This window comes from Balaenoptera physalus (genome assembly GCF_965194825.1).
Source record: "Balaenoptera physalus genome assembly, chromosome: 17".
NCBI lineage: Eukaryota > Metazoa > Chordata > Mammalia > Artiodactyla > Balaenopteridae > Balaenoptera > Balaenoptera physalus.
Genome location: NC_138895.1, coordinates 15,420,936 through 15,442,243, shown reverse-complemented (window position 1 = coordinate 15,442,243; position 21,308 = coordinate 15,420,936). Strand labels below are relative to the sequence as shown.

The 21,308-nt window shown below is 40.6% G+C and overlaps 1 long non-coding RNA gene across 2 annotated transcripts in view; it reads right to left on the bottom strand.

Annotated features, from left to right (window-relative positions):
* Positions 1-3,290: 3,290 nt before the first annotated feature.
* Positions 3,291-21,308, bottom strand: part of LOC309646927 — a 28,579-nt gene continuing 10,561 nt past the window's right edge. Inside the window, exons 3-4 of one of the 2 annotated variants that reach the window (XR_014255659.1) lie at positions 17,518-17,685; positions 3,291-14,079 (exon numbers count right to left, since the gene is read on the bottom strand). This is a non-coding gene — a long non-coding RNA (uncharacterized lncRNA). Of the gene's footprint in view, positions 14,080-14,575; positions 16,011-17,517; positions 17,686-21,308 lie in introns of those variants that run through there. The other variant, XR_014255660.1, reaches the window with a different exon arrangement.

The following is a 21,308-nucleotide window of genomic DNA, read 5'->3' as shown; positions in this document are numbered from 1 at the left end:
AGAAAAGAAAGAAAAGGAAAGAAAAGAAAACTTTGCCCAAAGGCTCAGAGTTACAAGTGTGACCATTTTGAGAGCATGTCGGGAGCCCCAGGGAAAGAACACTTCATACTGTTGGAAATGGCTTTAATTCTTTCTACTTCAGTTTGAATAATTTTAGTCCTTTTAACTGTCCCTCTGAATCTTTTTTTCACCCTTTTTAATCACCATCATGGCTAAGTTTGTTTCCCCAAGTTTCAAACAGGGAGGTAAGAACCTAGGAAATAATATGTTCTGTGTATATTGAATTCCAGAAAAGAACTAAATATGACTTCCACTTGCTGATGTCATATGATGTATCCATAAATCAGAGAGTAGCAAAAATAATGTGATGTTGGCCAAAGGAACTCCAGGGTTCACTGTCACAAGCAACAGAGTGTGTGTTACCATCATCCAAGGAGGAACCGGTCTCTTAAAGAAGGCCCTTGTATTTATGTGTTGCCTTAGCCATTGAAATTTTATGCAAAAACCTTCATGTTGGCAGCAGGAACACAGCAAATTTAATTAAATGGGAGCCAGGAAATGAAGCTGAAGCTTTCATTCCCAGGGTCACCTCTTGGCCTACAGGATGGTTGTTGGAGCTCTAGGCTTTATGCTTTCATTCCAGCCAGCAGAGAGGAGGAAGCAGAACCGATAATGGAGCCTTCCCCTTCTGCTTGTATCCCATTGGTCAGAACTTGAAGGTGCCATGGAGCCTGGGAAATGTATTCTTGATTCTGAGCATTCCTTTACCCAGGTGAAAATTTGGTATTCCATTACTAAGGCAGAAGTAGAGGATGTCTCTATCACAGTCTAGAACATCAACTCATTTATTTTTTCCTTCAGTCTCCTACCATGTGGCAGCCTCCTTGCTAAACATTGGGAATACAAACTGGATAGAATTCAAAGTCTGGGATCTTCTTATATTTTTGATGCCTCCTAATGGCTTTTCCTCCCTTATGGAATTGCAATTCGATATTAGCTTTTCTTTAAACATTTATTTTGTTTTATCTTTTTGGCTGCACCGCATGGCATGACGGATCTTAGTTCCCCCGACCAGGGATCAAACCCGTGCCCCCTGCAGTTGAAGCACGGAGTCTTAACCACTGGACCACCAGGGAAGTCCCAGCTTTTTGGCTTTTTTTTTTTTTTTTTTAGTTGTTTTGCTTAGAACCATATGTTTTTAACCACTGTCAATTGTGCATGCAGACTGCATCTTTCTCTTCTTTTTTTTTTTTGGCCCTGCCACGTGGCTTGCCGGATCTTAGTTCCCTGACCAGGGATAGAACCCCCAGCAGTGAAAGTGCCAAGTCCTAACTACTGGACCACCAGGGAATTTCCCCATTTCTTTTTTTTTTTTTTTTTTAACCGTAAGAGTTCTAATGAATGAGGTCGGAGCAAAGTGCTTGGAGTTCTTTGTCCTCCTGCTATCATCATTAGGATGTTTGAATTACTCGGTAAGAATCTATCATTCTGGAAGTAACATTGACATATCCATAGCAGTACTCTACTAAGAAGCAAAATAAAAGGTCCTGAGTAGGATTAAATGGGGTCCTCTATTTTTAACTACATACAGATTTACATTAGACTAGTATTCATTAAATGAATAAAAACCCATCATACTCAGTGGCGGCTGGATGCATTTATAAATGGGTTAATCTCTGGGTCAGCTGAACAGTTTACCGGGAATCTTTTGCCAAAAGCCCTCAGGCTCAAATGTATGGTGAGGGGGTTGGGGCTTTTATCGTTTTCTAAGTTGATTCATTTAATTCTAAACTGATAACAATTAAGAGGTATTCAAGAGGGGGAGGCTCTGTCAAGTGAAGAAGAATTTTTGTCTCATTTGTGGTTTATTCATAGGTTTAATCATCCTAGAGAAAAGTAGGATGTTTTCTCTCATTAAATCCCTTAAGCCAGTGAAATATTTTGGGATATCATTTATTGTTTATGAGGGTTACTTTGATTAAATGTATATAATACTTTTAGGCACTTTGTATTCCCACGTCACTTTATGGCTACTGCTCTAGTTTTATCAGTAATGCAGGGTTTTAGTGATTTTTCCATTGCTTTTTTTTCTCTTGCTTTTGTTTTACATTGCCTTCTGACATGTTTCTACCATAAATCAGGTCAGCTCCCAGATTAGAGACGTGGGAGTTGGGAAGAGAAAGTGTAATCAACTCCTATAAACCCATAATGAGTCAGCGTCATTTTTACAGCTGATAAATTTAATCCTGAAGCATCATGTGTTCTTCAAAATCGCTAATGCTTTTTGAAAGGCAAGCATATTAGGACATTAAAAAAAATTTTAAACATGATTAGTCTGGACCTGTAATTTTAAACATTAGAGGTGATATGAAGAACCTCAATTATTTATTAAACAGAGCTCTTTAGAAATGCCTTTTATTTTCTTAACAAACAGGAATAAAAGTAATATGAAATCAGGGACTTCCCTGGTGGCCCAGTGGTTAAGAATCCGCCTGCCAATGCAGGGGACATGGGTTCGAGCCCTGATCCGGGAAGATCCCATATGCTGCGGAGCAACTAAGCCCGTGCGCCACAACTACTGAGCCTGCACTCTAGGGCCTGTGAGCCACAACTACTGAAGCCCATATGCCTAGAACCCGCGCACCGCAACAAAGAGTAGCCACCGCTCGCTGCAACTAGGGAAAGCCCGCGCAGCAACAAAGACCCAATGCAGCCAAAAATAAAGAAAATAATAAATAAATAAATTTATTTTTAAAAAGTAATACGAAATCATATAAAATGTCTCCATAGGAAATTCCTTTTTTCTGATTAAGCACAAAGCAGCTTGGTTAACCAAAACAATGCTATATAATATTCTAGTCCAAGCTTTAATCCTTTAGGACCTGAATATTTGTTCACTTCTTTTTCTCTTAACCTCAACCTAATTTACAGGACCCCTGTGAGCTCCAAGTTTCTCTCTTTTGGAAAATTGTAACAATAAGTATACAAGGGCTTCCCTGGTGGCGCAGTGGTTGAGAATCTGCCTGCTAATGCAGGGGACACGGGTTCGAGCCCTGGTCTGGGAAGATCCCACATGCCGCGGAGCAGCTGGCCCCGTGAGCCACAACTACTGAGCCTGCGCGTCTGGAGCCTGTGCTCTGCAACAAGAGAGGCCGCGATAGTGAGAGGCCCGCGCACAGCGATGAAGAGTGGCCCCCGCTTGCCACAACTAGAGAAAGCCCTCGCACAGAAATGAAGACCCAAGACAGCCAAAAATAAATAAATAAATAAAATTAAAAAAAAAAAAAAATAAGTATACAAATCCTCAGTGTCTATTATGTGGTGCCCTTGTGCGGTGCAAAACCTGCACGGCCTTCTGCTGTGATCCTGCAGGGAGAAGCTCTTGCCTGGACGTGTGCACAGCTTCCACAGGTGGGAGCTGAGGAGCACCTGCTCCCCAGTGAGCATAAAGGCAATCTTCGTAGTAGGAATCTCAGTCTCCCAGTGATTAGTATCGAAAACAGAGGGAACATTCTTCTTCTTCTTCTTCTCTTTCTCTCTTTCCTCCTCTTTCGACGCACGACTTGCAGGATCTCAGTTCCCCGACCAGGGATTGAACCGGGGCCTCAGCAGTGAAAGCACCAAATCCTAACCACTAGACCACCAGGGAACTCCCTTCCTCCTCTTTCTTGATTTAATTCTTTCTCCTTCCATCTCTCTTTTTCCCTCATAGTCAATATTTTTGCTTTTCTTAAAAATTCAAAACATTTATTATGGGAATTTTCTAATATGCAAAAAAGTTGAAAAAGTATAATAAGGACTCATATATCCACCAACTATCTTTAATAATTGCTAGCATTTTATATTTGCTTTATATCTATTTATTTCAATTTTAAAATTATTTACGGTAAGATATACATAAAATAAAATTTACCATTTAAGCCTAACCCCTAAATATTCTTTTAAAAACTTTAAAAAAATTGGTTAAAAAAAGACTATTCTGGGATTTCCCTGGTGGCACAGTGGCTAAGAATCTGCCTACCAATGCAGGGGACATGGGTTCGAGCCCTGGTCCAGGAAGATCCCACATGTCGCTGAGCAGCTAAGCCCATGCGCCACAACTACTGAGCCCGCATGCCACAACTACCAAAGCCCGCGAGCCTAGAGCCCGTGCTCTGCAACAAGAGAAGCCACCGCAATGAGAAGCCCGCGCACCGCAACGAAGGGTAGCCCTCACTCGCCACAAGTAGAGAAAGCCCGCGCGCAGCAACAAAGACCCAACACAGCCAAAAATAAATAACATTAAAGAAAAAAGCCATATGGAGACATTAAGAGCCCAATAAAGGTAAGTACATGGGCAATTATTAAAAAAGATATATAAAAAAAAGACTATCCTTTCTCCACTGAATTACTTTTACATCTTTGTTGAAAAGTCATTTTTTTAAATTGCATTTCGCTTTATTGTGCTCCACAGATACTATGCTTTTTTCTGAATTTTATTTTATCTATTTTTTATACAGCAGGTTCTTATTCGTTATCCATTTTATACATATTAGTGTATATATGTCAATCCCAATCTCCCAATTTAACACACCACCACCACCACCCCCCCCGAAAAACCATTTTTTCATACATGTATGAGTCTATTTCTCGGCCCTTTACTCTGTTCCATTGATCTGTTTGTTGTGCCAATGCCACCCTGCCTTAATTAGTCTTGATATTAGGTAGCATATTACAGTATACAATATACAGTTGTTTGGCTATTCTGTGTACTTTGCCTTTCTATATGAATTTTAGAATCGCTTTGTCAATTTCTATACAAATATGAGGATTTTGATTGGAACTGGGGTATCTAGCTGAGGAGATTTCCAAGCAAAGTGTTGAAGGTGTGGCTTACTTTCTTCTTGCTGCTTACAGTAAAATGCCATAGGAAAGCAATACATTGAGGAATAAACTGTTAGGCAAAGAGGACTAGTACTTGATGATTTATGAACTTCTCAGCCTACCCAGATTGCAAAATATGCCAAACTTAGGAAATTCACTATTAGAAAATCATGCTCTGGAGAGAAGGCAAGAGTGTGGTTGGCTGGACAAATTTTTGCTGAAAATATTAAGTGTACGACTCATGAATCCAATCAAGAAGTCAGGAATAGAGATGAGATCATCGAGGAAGGCTCTATGGAGGATCCTATTGTCTCATGTTGTGGTGTACCATGACTTACATAGGAGACTCACAAGGTTTTGAGAATGTTATATCAGCAGGAACATTGCTAGCTTGGACTGAAAGGGACAGAGGCTGGACTAAATGAAAGAAGGCTGTTGAACTTCCAACATTCTACAGGCAGGAAATGGCTGACAGAGCTACTCAGCTGCAAACCTGTGCTACTCTCAAGAAAAAGGAAGAATGACTCTCGGAGTCTCAGCCTTGGGCTCTGAGAGTGGAGCCACGTGTACAGAGGCAGAGGGCAGTGGAGTCATTGGTACTGAGTCCTGTGGAGCAGGACATGGACGATTACACCTAGGCTTTAAAACCTAACAGAATTTGCCCTGCTGGATTTCCACAGTTTTTTGGAAGCAGATAACTTGTTTTTACATCTCACAGATCTACAGATGGAGAATTTTTCCCAAGGATGGCTCATACCCAGAGTCTCACCCATACCTGATTTACATGATTTAGGTGATAAGATTTGGGACTTTTGAATTGATGACATTTAGTTGAGATTTTGGACTCAGAGTTGATGCTACAATGGGCTGAGACTTTTGGGGATGTTGGGATTGAGTGAATGTATTTTGCATGTGGGGTGGTTGTGAATTTGGGGGCATTTGAAGACAGGCTATAGTAGGTTGAATGAGCCTCCACAAAGATATGTCCATGTCCTGATACCTGGAGCCTGTGAATGTTACTTTATTTGGAAAAAAGCTCTTTGAATATGTAATTATGTTAGGACCTTGAAATGAGATCATCTTGGATTATTCAAGTCGGCCCTAAATCCAATGACAAGTGTCCTTATAAGAGACACACAGAAGACAGAGAAATGGCAGGCAATGTGACCATGGTGGTGGAGATTGGAGTGATGTGGCCACCAGTCAAGGAATGCCTGGACTCACCAGAAGCTGGAAGAGAGAAGGAACAAAGGGTCCCCCAGAACCTTAGGAGGGAGCTCGTCCTTACTGATACCTTGATTTTGGACTTCTGGCCCTCAGAATGGGGAGAGAATAAAATCCTGTTGTTTTAAATTATCCAGTTTGTGGTTGTTTGTTACAGTGGCCACAGGAAAGTAGTACCGATTTGGGTACATTTTGCTAAGTCAGAGTAGTCAGTTACAAATGACCATATATTGTGTCATTCCATTTATTTTATTTTATTTTTAAAATTATTTATTTATTTATTTTATTTGGCTGCATCGGGTCTTAGTTGCGGAATGCCGGATTTTTTTTGTTGCGGCTCGCGCTTCTCTAGTTATGGCATGCAGGCTCCCAGAGGGTGTGGGCTCAGTAGTTGTGGCACATGGGCTTCCTAGTAGATTCATAAACGGGCTTCAAAATTACAATATCTGTCTTATTGCATCATTACAACAATAAAAACACTAAGTGAATTTTGAGGACTTTTTTAGTAATTCTTTTAGTCTTTGGGCTATAACCCACTAAGAAATGTGTGTTCTAAAAGTCACTTGAAATGAATTTTTGCTTTGTGTCAGTTGATATAGAAATGTTTGTTTCTGTTTCTTCTCAACTTTAGAGTTGCTTTCTCTTTTTGATTTCATCTAATATATTCTTTGAACATTCAAAATATTTACATGGGTCAAAAATCAAAACTATATAAAAAGGTATATTCAGGAAAGTTTTGCTTCCATCTTTCTCCCTTCTCCCTGTTCTTCACTCTCTACCTCCCTGTGCTAACTTGCTGACTCTTATTAGTATTCATTTCTGGTTTATCTTCCCAGAGTTTTTGGAAAAATAAGCTAAATTTAAAAATATACATACATATGTATGTGCATATGTATATATAGATATATATTTCTTATTTGATCTTTTTTTCCATAAAGGTAGCATTTGATATATACAGTAGTGCATTTCTTTCCCTTAATGTATACCGGAAACCACTGTGACTGTATATACTTTATTGTGTGGGTAGTTTATTCAATCAGTTCCTTACTGTGAACATTTGGGAGTTTCCAATCTTTTGCTATTACAAACAATTCTGTAATGATTTACCCTGTGAATCTGTTGTTCGGTATTAATCCATCTATAGGGTAGGTTTCTAGAAGTGAGACTGCTGGGTCTCATGGGAAATGCATCTGTAATTACCTCTCATCAGCAATGTATGAGCCTGCTGGTTTCCTCACAGTGTCACCAGGAGCGTGTATTGTCAAGCTTTTGGATTTTTGCCCATCTGATATGTGAGAAATTATAACTCAGTGCAGGTTTTTTTTTTTTTTTTTTGGTTGCGTTGGGTGTTCATTGCTGCATGCGGGCTTTCTCTAGTTGTGACGAGCAGGGGCTACTCTTCAGTGCGGTGCATGGGCTTCTCCTGTTGCAGAGCATGGGCTCTAGGCACGCAGGCTTCGGTAGTTGCGGCGCCGTGGGCTCTAGAGCGCAGGCTCAGTAGTTGTGGCGCACGGGCTTAGTTGCTCCGTGGCATGTGGGATCTTCCCGGACCAGGGCTTGAACCCGTGTGCCCTGCATTGGCAGGAGGATTCTTAACCACTGCGCCACCAGGGAAGCCCCCCAGTGCAGTTTAAATTGACATTTCCCTTCTTTGAGTGAAGGTTAAGCATCTTTTCTCACATGTTAACAAGCAAATGAACTTTCTTTTTTCTGAAAACTGTTTTCTAAGCTTTATTTTTCTATAGAGGTTTTTGTCTTTTTTCTCAAAATTTAAGAACTTTTCATATATTAGTTCTTTGTGATTTAAGTTGTAAATATTTTCTCACAGATCATCATTTGTTTTTTTGACTTTTCCTTGTAATTGCTTTTTTAAAAAAATATTTATTTATTATTTACTTATATTTTAATTTTGGCTGCGCCAGGACTTAGTTGCGGCATGCAGGATCTTTGTTGTGGCATGCAGGATCTTCATTGCGGCATGCAGACTTCTTAGTTGCGGCATGTGAACTCTTAGTTGTGACATGCGGGATCTAGTTCCCCGACCAGGTGTCGAACCTGGGGCCCCCTGGTTTGGGAATGCAGAATCCCCACTGGACCACCAGGGAAGTCCTGTAATTGCTTTTCTTTTTCTTTTGTGTAATTGCTTTTGAAATGGCAAAAATAATGTAGCAACCTTTTCAAAGAAAAAAGTCCTGTATGGCTTCAACATAACTTTTTATTTTGCAAATTCCCTCCTAGATATGTTCATATTCATGTTTAGATATAATCAATTCTAATTACTGGTCACATCTTTTGTCACTTAAAATTAGGGGATAAACTGCTTGGATGGGTCAAATTCTGACCGATTTGGTAATTTCTTAAAAAGGAATCAGCCTGCGCCAGCACCTGAAGTCCTGATTCACTTCTGGACCTCCCAAGGTCACTGGAAGTTGTTTGCAGGCAAGAATCAAATCCTCCCCAGCACCTGGAAGGCTGAGTCAGTTCTCAGGCCAACAACTGTATGCCAGAGTTCCATTTGTCGTCTTGAGCCTAGTTAATTCTGCAGCTTTTATGTCTGTCCTCAACCACCACCCACGATGCCAGCGCTCGGAAAACTCTGTCTGCTGCCTCCTGGCCTCATTTCAATATGATGGTGCATCCAACCTGCACGCAGCCATTTCTCTCCTCTCTTCTCTCTCTCTCCTCTTCCTCTTCTTCCTCTCCTCTCTTAGTCATGGCCTTTTATACTCAACATCATGTCTCCAGCGTGGAGATGATTTTACTCCATGTCTAAATATGTCTTATAGAATATTTCTTTTGGGAGTGGAGAAGGTTAGGGCTCTCCCCACACCCAACCTTTCTTTCTTTTTTTTTTTCCTATAAATTTATTTATTTATTTTTGGCTGTGTTGGGTCTTTGTTGCTGCACGTGGGCTTTCTCTATTTGTGGCGAGCCGGGGTTACTCTTCGTTGTGATGCGTGGGCTTCTCATTGTGGTGGCTTCTCTTTTTGTGGTGCACGGGCTCTAGGCACGCGGGCTTCAGTAGTTGTGACTCACGGGCTCTAGAGCGCAGGCTCAGTAGTTGTGGCGCATGGGCTTAGCTGCTCCGCGGCATGTGGGATCTTCCCGGACCAGGGCTTGAACCCGTGTCCCTGCATTGGCAGGCGGATTCTTAACCACTGTGCCACCAGGGAAGTCCCCAATCTTTCTTTATATATTTTTCTTTGGCAACTGCGAGGTGAGCAGATTCATAATTCCAAATAAATACACAATTTAATCTTTTTTTTGAAAGCTTAAAGCTCTTTTTAATGTAACAAACATCTTGGGCATCTAAATAATCTGTAGAAAATACAACGAGCTTATTTTTATTTCTTATTTTTAGACAGATGGTTACATAATGAGTCTATTTACATCTTAGTTTGAGTACATTTCTCTTGTCCTATTTTTCTTCCTTGTTAAATGGGAGAATATATTTTTGGGCAGAGGCTAGTTATTGAAACATGACAATACAGGATACACCTATTTTCCTGGGGTCTCTATTTCATCTTTAATTCCAGTATTCCAGAAGAATTTTTATTTATTTTATTTTATTTTAAAAAATTATTTATTTATTTGGTTGCGTTGGGTCTTAGTTGCAGCAAGACTGCAACTAAGACCCGATGCAACATGGACCCAATCCTTAGTGGAATCTTTGTTGTGGTGTGTGGGATCTTCAGTTGCATCATGTGGGATCTAGTTCCCCAACCAGGGATCGAACCTGGGTCCCCTGCATTGGGAGCGTGGAGTCTTAACCACTGGACCACCAAGGAAGTCCCCAGAGGAATTTTCAAAGCCATGATACTAGCAACAGTGGGGCCTTATGTCAAAGCATCATGTTGTATGCCTTAAATCTATACACTTTTTATTTGTTATTATAGTTCCATGACACTGGAAAAGAATTTTTAAAATGAATAAAATATATATTGACACACACCAAAAAAAAAAAAACCCCAAACAAACAAATCAAAACAGTGGGGTCTTGTATGTTCGCAAATGTTTCTGCATATATTAGCTTGTTGGACTCTGGCCAGCTACTCCTCTGACAATAGTTAACGGAATTTGTTAAATTTTTTAGAACCCTAAAGACTTGTCCAAAGTCTTTGTGAAACTTTATTTAAAAATTGTTTCCAGCTTTTTTGAGATATAACTGACATATAACATTAGGTAAGTTTAAGGTGTACAGTGTGATGATATGATATATATGTATGGTGAGAAATGATTACCACAGTAAGATTAGTTAACACATCACTCACCTCACATAGTTACCATTTTTTTTCTGTGATGAGAACTTTTAAGATGTACTCTCTTAGCAACTTTCAAGTATCCAATAAAATATGGTTAACTATGGCCATCATGTTGCATATGAGGACCCCAGAACGTGTTCATTCTATAACTGGAAGTTTGTATTCTTTGGCCACCCTCCCTCGCATCCATGTCCCTGCCAACCAACCAATCTACTCTTGGTTTGTTTGTTTTTTTAGATTCTGCATATAAGCAATAGCATACAGCATTTGTCTTTCTCTAGCTGACTTATTTCACATAGCATAATGCTCTTAAAGTCCATCCGTATTGTCACAAATGGCAGGATTTCCTTCTTTTTTTATGGCTGAATAATATTCCATTGTGTAGGCGACATTTTCTTTATCCATTCATTTGTCGACGGACACTTAGGTTGTTTCCACATCTTGGGTATTGTAAATAATGCAGCAATGAACAAGGGAGTGCAGATATCTATTCAAGATTGCGATTTAATTTCCTTTGGATATACACCAGAAGTGGGATTGCTGGACCATATGGTAGTTTTACTCTTAAGTTTTTTTAAGGAACCTCCATACTGTTTTCCATAGTGGCTGTACCAACTTACATTCCCACCAACAGTGCACAAGGGTTTCCTTTTCTCCACATTTTACCAGCACTTGTTATCTCTTGTCTTTTTTTCCCCTTCATTTTAAAAATTGAGATATAATTTGTATATAACATTATATTGGTTTCAGGTGTCCTACATAATTCAATATGTGTTATATTGTGAAATATTCACCACAATAACTATAGCTAACAGCAATCACCACGTCTTTTGTCTTTTTGATTATAGCCATTCTAACAAGTGTGAGGTGGTATCTCATTGTGGTTTTGATTTGCCTCACCCTGATGATCAATGATGTTGAGTATCTTTTCATATACCTGTTGGCAATTTGTATGTCTTCTTTTGGAGGCACGTTTACTTAAGTCTTTTGCCCATTTAAAAATCAAATTTATTTATTTATTTTTTGCTATTGAGTTATATAAATTTCTTGTGTATTATGGATATTAACCCCTTATCAGATATATGGTTTACAAATACTTTCTCCCATTCTGTAAGTTGCCTTTTCATTTTGTTGACTGTTTCTTTTGCTATGCAGAACATTTTTAGTTTGATGTAGACCCAAAATTTTGTTGCTCATGTGTTTGGTGTCAGAGCCAAAAAATCATTTCCAAGACCAATGTCCAGGGACTTTTTTTCTTATGTTTTCTTCTAGGAGTTTTAAAGCTTCAGGTCTTACATTTAAGTCCTTAATCCATTTTGAGTTAATTTTTGTGAGTGGTGTAAGATAGCGGTCCAGTTTCATTCTTTTGCATGTGAATATCGAGTTTTCCCATCACCATTTATTGAAGAGACTATCTTTTCCCCATTGAGTATTCTTGGTTCCCTTGCCAAATATTAGTTGGCCATATATGAAAACTTTAAACCTTCACTCAAAATCTTCTTGACATATTTCTGTAGTTGCAGGCAGTAAAGATAATAGACAGCAGAACAGTGTGTGTTGGCTTTGCAATTCTTACCATTTATGCATACGTCTAAATATCGATGAACCATTTTACACATGGACCTAAGAATTTGTAAAATCTTTCCATCATTTTGCTTTTCACTGTGTAAAGTGTTAATTGGGAGATTACTATGGTAGTCCACTAACCAGAATCATTATTCTGAAAAATAAGTGAAAACTTCTTACGGTGCTCTTAATTAAAACGAAGAGTGAATCATGTGATATATTTCTATCTTAATGAACATTCATTCATTTGTATCATTAAAAAGCTTTGTTTTAAAAATAGTTAGTCCCACTTGCCGGCGTGTTAAACTATGATTTTTCTTTCTGTCTATGCTGTATAAACCACTGAGTGTGATTTTTATAATCCAAATGTAATATATTTTCTTCCATTTATGTTCTTGCCTGAGGCATTCTCTCCCCTGTTATGACCAGCATTATAACAGCATTCTATTTTTGCCTCTGCAGATTGGAGTAAGAGTAGATGAAGAATGGAAAATAGGGCTCCTTTGTGTGGGGCTGCTTTGCAGTTATCATGAGTGTATAATTCCTGGAACCAGACAGAGCCAAAGGGCACTGTTAGCCCTTTAAAAACAGCCGAGAGAGATCGTTTTCCTTTGTTGCTCTATCATTACTGTGAGATTGTGACATTTTCTCCTCACCCAATTAAAAAAACTGATACTCACAGCTGCCTGGACAGTCCACCTGCCACAGAAAAATGATTTTGAGACTCTTCATGACTCCATCACTTACTGTGCTGTAGAACCAGCTCTTGCTTTTCCATGCTAGTGAATGTTAACTGATAATCCCCCAGGGTCCATTTTAGCCACTAGTTTCAGCCTTTTCCTTCATCAAATCTCCTATGAGCACTTCTCACCAGACTGGGCACGATGAATGAAGTTGAGTTTAATCTCTTTTGTCTCCCCGCCCTCACTCCTAACTGCCAGCTTCAAAGGATATTGTCCTGTGTTTTCATTGATTCCCTTGTCTCCTCACGTTTAAAAATATGGTAAAGCTTCCTCCTCTCTGCTGTGGTCTTTTAGGACTTGGTAATCAACTAATTTCCATTTTCTCCTTCTGGCTGCTATAGCATCTCCTTTATCCATGTCTCCTTGATCAACACCTTCTAATGGTTGAAAATCCCCCGAGTGCCTTAATCTCCTTGCTTTTCTGCAGGGGTTTGGACAATGGGGTCGGTTGCCATAGATTCTGGAACTATCTATGACAATCGAAGCTGCTTGCCTGTGTCTCCCACTCTGTGTACCTCCCTGATTTAGGCAGGGCTCACCTTCATCTCACCCGGACCTCCATGCTGCCTCCTGGTTGACCTGGCTATAGAGTGTGGTACCCCATTCTGATCTTTCCTGGCTCTATTCCATGGCTCTATTCTCTTCTCAACTTAGTTTTTCCTGTCATTGAATCTCATTTCTCAGGGCCTTCCTCTTCTGAGGGCCAAGATTGCCTCACCATGTTGGCAGGTAGCCTCTGTATGCCAGTACCAAGAGGGTGGCCTTGGTCTTTACATCTTAGATGTGTAATGCCCAGTCCTTCTTCTGTCTACCTGGTCCCTGCAGACCTCTTTTTCCCATCTTGCTTCTCCCAGAACTTAATTTGCTAACTTAGCTTCAGCCAACATCAGGCCTATATACTGATTTCACTTTGGCTTTCCTGAGTTCCTGTTACTTCCGTATCAACCAGCTTCATTTGGCTACTGGCTAGGGGTAGCCTCCCTAGTTCTAGCAACCACTGTTTCCCATCACTGCTGTACTTCTATGGTCCAAACTGACTTGGGAAGTTTTTGACGTTAATCTAAGAAATTACCTCAGGTCTCTCTCCTCCCTCCACACCCAGCTTCTTCTCCGCTCAGGTCATCTAAGATTTATGTGTCACACCTTATTTTAAGATGGCATGGGAAATTCCCTGGTGGTCTAGTGGTTAGGACTTGGCACTTTCAGTGCCGTGGCCTGGGTTCAATCCCTGGTTGGGGAACTAGATCCCGCAAGCCACATGGTGTGGCCAAAAAAAAAACAAAAAAGTGCACCTGGAGTTGAGGTAACTTGACCAGAAAGATCTCTAAGGCCCTTAACAGCTTGAAAATTTTTATTCTATGAAATGTTGTAGACCAGCCAAGGGGCATGTTTCCTGGGTCTTAAGCAACGTCAGAGACCACCTTTAATAAAAAGAATACAAAGTTACAAACACAAAATTAGATGTGAAAGAAGACATTTACTTAGACTGAAAAAGAAATCCCAACAAATTATAAATTTTAAAGGGCTAACAAATACCACAGACATAAAAATAATCCAGAAAAATAACATAATATTTTTTTTTGTTTCAACTATAAATTGAAATCTAGTTAATTTACAATGTGTGTTAGTAACATAATAGTTTTTATTAATTAACTGCCAGACATACATCTTTGATACTTTCTTCTTCTGAAGTTTTTTTTTTTTTTTTAATTTTGGCCATGCCAGGCAGCTTGCAGGGATCTAAGTCCTGACCAGGGGTTAAATCTGGGCCAGGGCAGCGAAAGCACTGAATCCTAACCACTAGACCACCAGGGAACTCCCTCTTCTAAGTTCCTTGACTGCATACTCTTTGATTGTTTCTTCATTTGACAGTAATTTTATAATATTTTCTATAGAGAGAATAAAAAGAAAACTTAGTTTTTTCTTTCGTGACTGATCAATTTATTTTATTATGGATAGTTTAGAGAAGTTTGTTTCAGCTTCACAATTCATTATTGGTAATATTATGCAAGTTTTAGGATTGTTGTCAAATTTGGGAAAATCTCCGGTAAGAATCCATCACATGCGAGCAGTAAGATTTGGCAGGAGTTTCTGGTTTGGTACATATGATGTTTAATTTTAGGTGTCAACTTGACTGTGTCACGGGGTGCTCAGACATTTGGCTAAACATTATTCTGGGTGTGTCTGTGAGGCTGTTTCTGAGTAAGAATAACTTTTGAATTATTTAGTAGGCTGAGTAAAGCAGACAGTTCTCTCTAATGTGGTTGGCCTCATCCAATCAATTGAAGAACTGAACAGAACAAAAAGACTGGATAAGAGGGGACTCTTTGAGCTGGGACATGGGTCTTTTCCTGTCTTTGGACTGAACTGAAAAATCAGCTTTTCTTGGGTCTCGACCTTGCTGGCTTTCAGACGAGAACTTATCCCAACTGCTCTCCTGGGTCTCTAGTTTGCTGACTATAGATCTTGAGACTTCTCAGCCCCCATACTTCCTTATAATAAATCAATATCTTACCTATCTACCTATATCTATCTATTTATCTATCTATCTACCTACCTACCTATCGTCTCTCTCTCTCTCTCTCTCCCCACCCACCCCGCCCACTTGTGTTTCTCTGGAGAGCCCTGATGACTAATACAGTATACTTCAAACCTTATTTCTTACCACTCTCTGTAAGCTGGCAGGCACAATGTCACAGTGTGACCTTGAGCACTACAACTTTAAGTCCTGATTTTTAGTGAGCAGTTATTGTGTGCTTATGTGTATTCCTGGACGCCACCCCTACTCTGGGACAGCCAGCCTCAATCTAACTGTGAATCAGAAAGCTATACGAACAAAATGACTCCCCAACCTTATTTCACGTTACATGGATCCCACAAATGCCCATGGCAATTCCAGTGCTAACAGATAGGAGAGGAAGTTGCCCTGGAGAGAGACCAAGGTCTTCGTGGATTACAGTGAAAACATCTTACCTTTGCAAACTTTATAAAAACATAGCAATGTGTGAACACATGTATAGGGACCCTCCCAGGGTATTGTTAGGAGTCGTGCAAGTGAGAGGCCCTGAGGCTTAACTACATTAGATTTACAGCACACCTGACCGAGGCCTGTCTTTTCTTTAGGGTTCCTGTGCCCTGAATATACGGAGAATCTACAATGGGTAGGGGCATTGTAGGTACAGAGTAACGCTGCCAGGATGTGCTAAGTGAAACTGGAAAAGTTTAAGAAGATGAAACGGTCTTGTGTTACTGAGACACAAATGAAATGGCTGGGATGAGGCCCTGAAGCAGCCAGTCACGGGCTGTGGCTCCTTTCTCGTCCGTCTCGGTCCTGGCTGTGATGTGACACCACCTGGTGGAGAACATGCACTGTCATCTACAAATAAATTCACATTTGCAAAACGGTTCCTAAATCATTTAAGGTCGTGTGATTTGAACAGTTCTCATTCCTTCTAATTTTCCCCTGGTATAAATCTGATGGGTACCTGTGAGAATGAATGTGTGCACACCAAGGGTAAAAAGTAAACTCACTTACCTGTGCATCTGTAAAGAGAATTCCATTGCCTGAAAGAAGAACTAAGTCTGAACTCTGAGTAAGGGTTTGGATCTTGCCCATCATTTTGTATTGGCAGAGCAAAATTACATGAGCTCTAAATACTGTCTAAGAATATGCAATGGAATGTTTAAATTAAAACTTGATTTTAGGTCGTTAGAATCTTAAAAAGAGGCCAGTTCAACCAAAGGGGAAAATGGTATTGTGATTTTTTTGGAGCATGCTTGTTTTACGAGAGGCTTTCCATCTAAGTACTGAGTCATTGCAGTCTTGTTGTCTGCAAGATCCGTTAACCAGGGGCTTCTTTTGAAAGGTTGATGGTTGTAAGAATTCTGGCAAGATGTCAAATGGTGATGAGATTTGTTCACTGCCAGGTGTTCTGGAAGCCTTCCTTAGAGGAAGCTGGAGGGTAACTCCAATGAAGAATGTCTATTACTGACAATCCTGCAGCCTGTGCAACAAAAACCACATTCATAGAAAGACAGACAAAATGAAATGGCAGAGAACTATGTACCAGATGAAGGAACAAGATAAAACCCCAGAAAAACAACTAAATGAAGTGGAGAAGGCAACCTTCCAGAAAAAGAATTCAGAATAATGACAGTGAAGATGATCCAGGACCTCGGAAAAAGAATGGAGGCAAAGATCGAGAAGATGCAAGATATCTTTAACAAAGACCTAGAGGATTTAAAGAAGAAACACCTAGAAGAATTAAAAGACAAACAAACAGAGATGAACAATACAATAACCGAAATGAAAACTACACTAGAAGGAATCAATAGCAGAATAACTGAAGCAGAAGAACGGATAAGTGACCTGGAAGACAGAATGGTGGAATTCACTGCCACGGAACAGAATAAAGAAAAAAGAATGAAAAGAAATGAAGACAGCCTAAGAGACCTCTGGGACAACATTAAACACACCAACATTCTCATTATAGGGGTCCCAGAAGGAGAAGAGAGAGAGAAAGGACCCAAGAAAATATACAAAGAGATTATAGTCAAAAACTTCCCTAACATGGGAAAGGAAATAGCCACCTGTGCTCTACAGCCCGCAAGCCACAACTACTGAGCCCGCAAGCCACAACTACTGAGACTGCACGCCTAGAGCCCGTGCTCCACAACAAGAGAAGCCACCGCAACGAGGAGCCCGTGCACCGCAACGAAGAGTAGCCCCCGCTCGCGGCAACTAGAGAAAGCCTGTGCGCAGCAACGAAGACCCAACACAGCCAAAATAAACAAATAAATAAAATAAAGAAATAGAAAAAAAATTTTTTTATAAAAAGGGAAGGACAGAATACACTCACCTCAGGGACAACTCAAAGGAGAAACTCAGCTGTTACCATCAAGACTATCTTTCTCTCCCTCCATCACTCCTCACTGTGCATGTCCTCATTCTCTACCACTGCAGGTTGGAATTTTCCATGTGCCACAGAGCAAGGCTTCAGGCAGTGCCAGACGTTTAACATTCCAGCCTGGTGATACAAAAGGAAAGGTGGTTTTTCTCTCTCAGCTTCAATTTATTCAAGCCCAGGGAAGGCTGGAAGGATTCTGGTTGCCCTACTCATCCCATGCCTATGCTTGGAGCAGTCAGTGGCAGGAGAATGTGATTCTGCACCGCATATGCCTGCCCCTCTGGCCGCTGGGCTGGGTATGTTCCTGGGAGAGGGGGTGGAAGAGGGTTGGGAAAAGCATGTTGGTCAAACGTAACCATTTGCCACACTGTCTCACTGCAGCATATTTCCATTTTATTCATCTTCAGCATCTATAATGTTCTTCTGACCTTAAACAGAAACGTACCATCCATAGTTTCTAAATCCTTTTTTGTATTAACCCTTTACGTTTTTGAAAACAGAACCCAAGGTCTCTTCTTTAAATATTTGATGAGAGATGCTCTTCAATACCTTTCGCTTTTAAAAAAAAAAAAATTAATTAATTAATTAATTTATGGCTGTGTTGGGTCTTCGTTTCTGTGAGAGGGCTTTCTCTAGTTGCGGCAAGCGGGGGCCACTCTTCGTCGCGGTGCACGGGCCTCTCACTATCGCGGCCTCTCCCGTTGTGGAGCACAGACTCCAGATGCGCAGGCTCAGTAGTTGTGGCTCACGGGCCCAGTTGCTCCACGGCATGTGGGATCCTCCCAGACCAGGGCTCGAACCTGTGTCCCCTGCACTGGCAGGCAGACTCTCAACCACTGCGCCACCAGGGAAGCCCCGAGGTCTCTTCTTGTCAAAACATTTTCAATGCTTTCCCCCTTTCGGTCCTCCTGCTCCCCTGCTAGCACCTCCTGGCCCAGCCAGTCCTCTCCATTCAGTCGTCTGGGCCGGCATCTTCTGTTGCTCCCTCCCCATCACCCTCCACTCTCCTTGTCTGTTCTGTGCCCGGAGGCTGACTTGTACAGATGGCTTCTGTGGGTTCCCTCACTCTCTCAGTTTCCAGCGGCTTCCAACCAGCAGGAGAGCGGAGGCTGGTAGAGAAGTGCGGACCCGAGATTGTGCTTCTTCACCCAGTTTCCTCCCTGCAGGGTCACTGCAGGCTGACCTTGCCCCTCTCCTGAAGGCAACAGCTCCCATCTTGTGGCTTTCTCCACACGGTTCTAACTTTTGAGAACCGCTCCTTCCCTCTGCCCCTTCAGGCCTGGCATGGGATTAGTGTAGAATCCCACTGTTACCATCTCCTGGGCACTGTGTAGGCCTCATGGTCCCGACACATTGCCGCATCTTGGTAAACAGCCCCTTCAAATTACCCAGCAGAGTTGGCAACTTTTCCCATGGGAGCCCTGATTACCTCCCCTTCTACCTTCAATTTCTAAAGATGGTTAGTTTCATACATTGAGAAAAGAAAAGTAGGAATGATGTAATCCATACTAAAGTGTGAATGATTGATAGCATAATCCCTTAGGCATGTTTTGTTTCAAAAAGAGTCGTGTGGACAATTTCAGAGAATTTCAAACTGTGTGGTCGAGATATTTTTTTCCCCAGGGCCTTCTAAATAAAATACACATCTCTTGAGGATAAAACTGGTGCCAGATAAAGGTACTTCTTAATCGTTTCAACAAAAGTAGCCTGGCTGAAGGGAGTGGTCCCATACCCCAGGGAGTCTGGGAGGCTAGTAGCCCTAAGTAACCTTAAGCAAGTACCACGTTTCTTAAAAGGTCCTGTTTTATTCAAAAAAAAACTTTGAATTTTTCTTTCTACCCCATAAGACATCTCTGTTTGTCATATTTTCAAAACTTAATAAAGATGACTTTCTAGGAAGATGTTCCATGTTTATCACATGGCTTTACTACCGGCAGGTGGCCCAGTGCTTCTGGGGACACACAGCCCCAGTTTGAGAAGCCTGAAGTGAGGAGGACACATGGGTAATGTTACCACTTGTTTATTAAAGGGTTGTCACTTTTTCCCAGGTCTCTATGTTTTCTCATATACTTTCAGATCTTAGGGATGTTCTCAGATTTGTGATTAACATTTCTATTTTAGACACAGGTACAGTATATTTCATTTTTTTCCAATTGGACATATCTATTTGACTTTTTTCTTCTTCTAAATTGCTCACTTATGGATTATATTACTTTGATATAAATTGCTTTTATTTTTTAACATATGCCAATCACAGTAGTTTTTCCTATCAATCATGGTAACATTTCTCATGCATTAAAATGCACTCCGTGAGAGCATATTCTCTAACAGGCACCATAGGGTTTTTTCTTGTCATCTCCTTCCAATTTATTCTGAGAAGTGAATCATGGAAGTTTTTACTACTTTTTCTTACTGTGAGAAATGTTTAAAATCCTGAAAAATTCTTTTAAGAATAAACTTTAAAATAAGTTACTTATTATATTTTAAAAATATTTGATTTTCTTTTCATCAATATTTGTATTGGTTTGCTAGGGTTGCCAAAACAAAATAGCACGGATTGGCTTAAATAACAGAAATTTATCTTCTCACGATTCTGGAGGCTGGAAGTTGGAGGTCAAGGTGTCAGGAGGGTGGGTTTCTCCTGAGGCCTCTCTTCTTGGCTGGTAGATGAGGCATCCAAGTTCCCCCCGTGTCTTCACATGGTCCTCCTGCTGTACCTATCTGTATCCAAATTTCCTGTTCTTATAAGGGCACCAGTAATACTGGATAAGAGCTCACCCTAATGACCTCATTTTAACTTCATTACCTCTTTAGACATCCTGTTACCAAATACAGTCACAGGATGAGGTATGGGGGTTATGGCTTCAACATATGAATTTTGGAGATGACACAATTTAGCCCATGACAGCATTTATTTTTAAAAATTAATTAATTAATTAATTAATTATTTATTTAATTTTTTAAAAGAAATTCACGTTCTTTTATTTATTTATTTATTTATTTATGACTGTGTTGGGTCTTCGTTTCTCTGCGAGGGCTTTCTCTAATTGTGGCAAGTGGGGACCACTCTTCATCGCGGTGCGCGGGCCTCTCACCATCGCGGCCTCTCTTGTTGCGGAGCACAGGCTCCAGACGCACAGGCTCAGTAGTTGTGGCTCACGGGCCCAGTTGCTCCGTGGCATGTGGGATCTTCCCAGACCAGGGCTCGAACCCGTGTCCCCTGCATTGGCAGGCAGATTCTCAACCACTGCGCCACCAGGGAAGCCCCATTTATTTATTTTAAATTGAAGTATAGTTGATTCACAATATTGTGTTATTTACTGCTGTACAGCAAAGTGATGCAGTTACACATATACATGCATTCCTTCTTTTTTAAAAATATTCTTTTCCGTTATGGTTTATCATAGGATATTGAATATAGTTCTCTGCGCTATACATTAGGACCTTGTTGTTTATCCATTCTATATATAAAAGCTTACATCTGCTAATCCCAGCCTCCCCCTCCAGCTCTCCCCCAACACCCTCCCCCTTGGCAACCACTAGTCTGTTCTCTATGCATGACAGCATTTAAATAACAGTTTAAGAGCCACAGGGTACACTGTGACTTGTACAACAGTTTTGATTCTAAAAGCATGTCGACATTCCTGAGAGTGGAGGAGAAACAATCTTATTTTCCTTGAAAAACTCTAATGGAAGAAGTACCAGAGGGCAGAAAAACCAGTGGTCTCCTTGTGTGGAGTAAG